Raw genomic sequence first — 6,000 nt, 5'->3', positions numbered from 1 at the left:
GGGGGTATTTTTGGTGGAAGTTCAGAGTCATCAAAGGTAGAGACATAATTTCTTGATTAGGAGATGATGATGAATGACAGTTTGGTCAATAAAATGGAGGCTTTTGAAGAATGTCCTGAAAGTGTGTGGCTTAGTTTAGAACTTAAGGGGGAAATTTCCGGAATATACAAGAACGTGTTAACTTTGTTTCCCTGTAGGAAGTGAGGATGGAGGGTTTGGGAGAGTGCTCAGAGGGCATTTCCTGTCCGCTCTATCTCTTTCGGTCTAAAATTTTTTTCCATGAGGATATACACTAAAAACAAAACAAAACAGGACATAACAACATAAAGAATTGACCCAGGGAATATCTAGGTGTGGGTACAAGTTTTCAGGCTGGAAAATGACATAATCAGATATATAGTTTTGGCAGCTGGTTTTGGATCATAAGGAAGAGTCAACATGGAGAGGGCCGAATCAGTTGTTAGAATAATCTGGAATAAGATGTAATGTAACGACTCCTAAACTAAGTATAATTTGGAGACAATAGTCTAGAGCCCACTGGGAGGATCTACGTCTTTCACATCACAGTATTTAAAAGAAAACCATTCAAAGCAAATCATAATTTTAGGTTTGATATGCCTGCGCTATAGGGGGTTACATTTTCATTAACAGGTTAATTCTCTGCCAGTTAAACAATCTATCAGTAAACATATCCCCAGAGTAAAAGTGGGAGACAGATGTATGGAAGAAAAAATTATAAAGGACATGTATTTTTTCTGAATCACAAATGAATAAAAAAGTAAGAGCAGCATGTGACACATTGTGTTTAGCTTTTTTTTTTTCTCCCTGTGAATCAACCAGGCTTGATGATGGCAGCCTTGAGTTTTTACTACTGTCATTTTAAGCATTCGTTTACTAAACAAGCAGCATTTCATTAAGCAAGACCAATTCCTGAGAGCATTACCTTAGCCCATTAGCTGCCAGACAGTCATTAATTCCTGTGATGTGTTCTGGGATGAGATCATTAGTATCATCATTATTAGTTTTACCAATTAAGTTCATTTTCAGAAAAAAAATATCTATGTAGTTTTAACACTGGATGTTTTCCTTCTGAAATATGTTTTTCCAGTATCTCTGTGATAGCGACTTCTTGCTTTACCCGAGTGTGTTTTCACAGACCCCTCAGCTACCACCGAAGAGAATTTAAATTCCCTATGTTTAATTCTCTTAGTCCAAAGAAAAATTAGAAACAGCTTGCAAAAATATCCTGATAGGATATTTGGGTTTCTCTGTGATTTTCCTTTTTTGGGACTTCTGAAATCATGTCTGAAGATCATGCGTCTGACTTCAGATATGTGTGGCAGGATTTCACAGAGACTCTGAATTTAGCATTTCTTGTTTACAAGCACCATTGCCTCTGATAAATATGGTGGTTGTTCAGCGCAGTTCTACAGGAGGAAGGGCCCAGCTTGCCTATAATGGAAAGAACAGATGTCACCCAGAACACAGGGGCAAACGTCAAAGTGACGGCTTCAGCTGGCAGAGAGCAGTGTGTCCATTACCACCTCCAATACTTTTGGAATTAGAGACAGAAAGAAAACTTCTAGGACAACTGTGAAAATTATAAACAAGCCAGAAAGGTAAATGAAATATGTATGGTTCTTAAAAATTCCAGACTGCCCAATAAAAGTAGGAAGTGATATTATAGGTCCCATGGACCATAGCGGGGAACACAAATGGCTTGGGGAGTCAGTGAAAAACAGTTCTGACATGTTTGGATGCCAAAGATTTTTAAAGTTGATCTCTTTTGGCCTGGTAAGATTTTATGCATTTTTGTCGTTCCAACCCAGAGGTCTAAGGATTAGTGGATGTTTTTGCCAGCCTGGAGCTCATGTGGTGAAAAGAATGTACGCATGGGACAATGAAAAAGTGAATGCCTAAAGACAAAGGGCTTCTTTTCAAAAAAAGGATAAAAATTAATTATTATTGTAGTCTGGATCCAGAGCTTCAAGCGTTCAATTGATGCTGGTTTCCTTAAATTAAACATTCTGTTTATGCATCCTATATATGTCCAGTTCCATTTTGGAATTGCTTCTTTGACATCAACCAGTTTTCAGAATGCTCAACCAGGTAGGGTTTTACTGCCCAGGAGACTAGGACAGTAGCCCTATTCTAAATTAGTCCATACGGGGAATTAGCTCTTAGTAAAAAAAATTTTAAAAATATTAATATAGGATTAACAGCCGTTTGAATGATTGGATGCAAATTTTTATATGGGACTAATTAATTCATGACTTTTTTTTTAAACCTATATTTTTTATCATTAAGAAGGGAAACACATTGATCAGAATAACTCAGAAGCACGCAACGGAATAAAAGGAGAAAGCAAAAATCCTTGTTTCCAGCATTTGTTAAATATTTGCCTTAAAGCCAACAGAGCACTAGTTAGATGACAGGATAGGAAGTTCTATTAATGATGGGCTTTTCATTACCAGAGATATGCTTTTGCAATTTTCCTAGATTTCTGCTCCCGGGTCGCACGGTAAGTCAATAGTAGTTATAAACCTCTCAGCGTCGTGATCAATACCTTAGGCTGACGTAATCTAGGCCTCGGGTGTAATTTACTACAAAGGACAGTTTGGACGAGCCTCTGTTTTATTACCTTCACTTCGCCAACTGAAATATTTCACTGGTTTATGACCGAACTTATTTCCAATTTTTGATAGATAGGGACTCGAGATAGCCTTGAAGAAAAATGTCAAGTATGAAAAGGAAAAACGCTTTATGGAATCCAAAGCAGTAAGCATTTCTTACTTTGGAGCATAATACCTGCGTACCTATCTCCTGCAGTTGTCTCAACTGTGTGGTTACCTGTGTATGTCTAGTCATCCAGAGGGACTGCAATATTAACGTAGCATTCCTTATCTTCCAAACACACATCATGTAACTAAAACAATACTGTACTTAGCCCACTTTTCCCTGGACCTGAATAATCATTAATCATCCATTCGAGGAAAACAAAGAACAGTAATAAGCTCTAGATGTTGAATACTGAGAATTGTGACTCCTGTCATTGTGCTTTTGTGCAACTTTCCTGTAATTTAGACAGATTGGTTTCTTCCCCCCATGTCTGTTGTATATTCTAGGTCCAAAGACTAAACAAGAAGAAAGGAAATTAGTCATTAGAGAAGTGATTAAAGAAATAGTAGGGAATTTAAGGAAAGAAGAAGAGGGGGATGTATGCTTCAGGTGTCCAGCACTAGAAGGAAAGGTGCCACCCTTCTGTCACTGTCTTGTCACCCTTCTCATCACCCTGCCCTCCTCGACACACACACACACCACACTGCCACCTCAGTACTCAAGGATAAGATGAAATGGCAGCTCTGTGTTTACCGTATAAAGCAGGTAGGAGGTGAATGAGGTAAGGATTTGGATTTAAACATCTATAAGGTCCCTTTCAGGCTTAATTTCCCCCTTCAATCAAGTTACCTTTACATGGGCTCCACTGTCCAAGATTGAAGATAATAATAATATCACAGTTAATGAGCAACTATGGTGTACTAGGTACCTTTCCATGCTATTATTTTTAGTCCTCAAACAACTTTGTGAAGTAAGTGGGGTTAGTATATTTGAGAGAGGCTCAATGTTTTGCCCAAGGTAGGTCAGGGTTTGATCTATTTGCCTAGCAGGCTTCACTTTGGAATGTTTAATCTGTGATTTCATGTGATATTACAAAGCTATAGTAATCAAAACAGTATGGTATTGGATAAAAACAGACACACCAATCAATGGAACAGAATAAAGGGCTCAGAAATAAACCCATGCATATGGTCAATTAATTTACAACAGAGCCAATAATATGTAATGAGGAAAGGACAGTTTTTTCAATAAATGGTGTTGAGAAAACTGAACAGCCACATGTAAGAGAAGGAAACTGACTACCATCGTACACCATACACAAATTCAACTCAAAATGACTTGAGGGCTTGGACATAAGATCTAAAGCCATAACACCCCTAAAAGAAAACATAGGGAGTAAACTCTTGGCAATGGTTTTTTGAGTCTGATCCCAAAAGCAATGGTAACAAAAGCAAAAATAAACAAGTAGGCCTCCATCAAACTAGAAAGTTTCTGCACAGGGGTGCCCAGGTGACTCAGTAAGCTGGGCATCTGCCTCTTGATTTTGGCTCAGATCATGATCTCACCATCTTGAGATTGAGCCCCGTGCTGGGCTCTGTGCTGAGCATGGAGCCTGTTTGGGATCCTCTCTCTCTCTCCCCCTCTGCCCCTCCCCTGCTTGTACACACACACACACACACACACACACTCACACATACTCTCTCTTTCAATAAAAAAAACAAAAAGCTTCTGCACAGCAAAGGAAATCATCAACAAAATAAAAAACAAGAACACCAAGAGTAGATTCATGGTAGCTAGGGGTGGGGGATGGGATTGAGAAGTGGGGGAAGGGGGTCCAAAGATACAATCTTCCACTTATAAACTGTGAGGTCTCTTCAAGATAGTTTACAGATCTAAGAAATGCATGGTTATAATATGCACTAGTTGTATAATTTTATTTGTCTCTTCCATTAAATTCCTTGGGGTGGGAGGGACTGTATTCTTAAATCTCCATTACCTAGTATATGTGCTTGACATTTGTAGCTGCTCAAAAAATATGAGTTGAATTAAATGAAATACTAATCAATTTCTTTTATATAATGCTAACTTGTTTCTTGAACCAGGTTGGGTAGATTAATAATGTAGAATGTCTGTCAACATTTGATGAGCTTTCACAGGTTATATATTCCTTCCCCGTATTTCTTTAAGGATGCAATTTGCTATGTAGGTCAGAAAGGGCAAAAATATAAGTGGTGCTTGCATTGTAAAATGAAAAATCCTATAATTAAAAATTCAGAGCATTCGAGACACCTGGGTGGCTCAGTCAGTTGGGTGTCTGACTCTTGATTTCAGCCCAGATCTTGATCTCAGGGTTATGAATTCAAGTCCTGCGTTGGGCTCCACCCTGGGTATAGAGCCTGCTTAAAAAAAAAAAAATTCAGAGCATCAAGCAAAATTTTGCAAAAGAGGATCCTTTTATCCCTGCCCACGTCATTGTTTACCAAATATCATGCAAGCTACATAGGTAATAACTGTATCTGTGGTGGTTTAAAGTGATTAAGGATAGGAACATTTGGTTTCAGTTCAGCAATTATTTCAGAAGCTACTAAGTGCCAGATATGAGGGATATAAAGATGACAGGTTCTTGTCCTTCCTTCAGGGGTATGGAGTCTGATCGAGTTTCTTATAGAGGTGCATTTCTTGGCTAGGAGGGAGTGCCACTGTGTACAAGGAATGAATGCTCTCTCATAAAGAATCAGCCCCCACCATATTTTGTAAGCATCAGTTTAATTTTGGGTCTTTTTTGAAACCAGATTGCTCAAGTGCCAGCGATTTTTAGATGACTGAAATATCACCTTTGAATCCCCTTACCATTACAAGAATATTCACGAGGTAACCTGAAGGTATGTTTTCTAGTAGCTGGGGGTTTCTGATGGGTGGGAACCTGTGTATATGGAAAGGGTAGTTTTAAGGGGCTAAGAAGGCCTCTCTCCTCCAACACCCAACTAGATACCTCTCTGCCAACTATAGGTTTTCAGCTTTATTGTCATAGTGTCTGGTCCAAGGATGCACCTTGCTGGAGAAGAGCGTCATGCTAAAAGTAGGAGACAGGTGCTCTAGCAGTTGCAAGAGAAATGCGGGTAATTTGGGAACTCAGGGCAAACCACTCTTAGAAAGACAGAGACTTCCTGAGATTCAAGGATGCAAGTTCCTTTAGCTGTCCAGGAATTAACTGAGGTTCTTATATATGGATGATCTTGATGCAGCCTGGTGAAATCAATCTTAGGCTTCCTCTGTCATTATGTAAATGGAATAGGTAATCAAGCATGACTAGCAATAACCAACTCTCAGGAACAAGATGATACATTACTTTAATTGTATGATTTATCAAAACAACAACTA

General features: G+C 38.8%; 1 long non-coding RNA gene across 1 annotated transcript in view; it reads left to right on the top strand.

Annotated features, from left to right (window-relative positions):
* Positions 1–2,115: 2,115 nt before the first annotated feature.
* The window catches only part of LOC111098848, a 53,922-nt gene continuing 50,037 nt past the window's right edge, over positions 2,116–6,000 (top strand). The window contains exons 1-2 of the long non-coding RNA XR_005369792.1: positions 2,116–2,521; positions 5,412–5,501. This is a non-coding gene — a long non-coding RNA (uncharacterized LOC111098848). The remainder of the gene's footprint in view (positions 2,522–5,411; positions 5,502–6,000) is intronic.

This window comes from Canis lupus, chromosome 14, assembly GCF_011100685.1.
Source record: "Canis lupus familiaris isolate Mischka breed German Shepherd chromosome 14, alternate assembly UU_Cfam_GSD_1.0, whole genome shotgun sequence".
NCBI classification, from domain to species: Eukaryota; Metazoa; Chordata; class Mammalia; order Carnivora; family Canidae; genus Canis; species Canis lupus.
The sequence above is the reverse complement of the archived record's forward strand: the minus strand, read 5'-3'. Positions and strand labels throughout refer to the sequence as shown.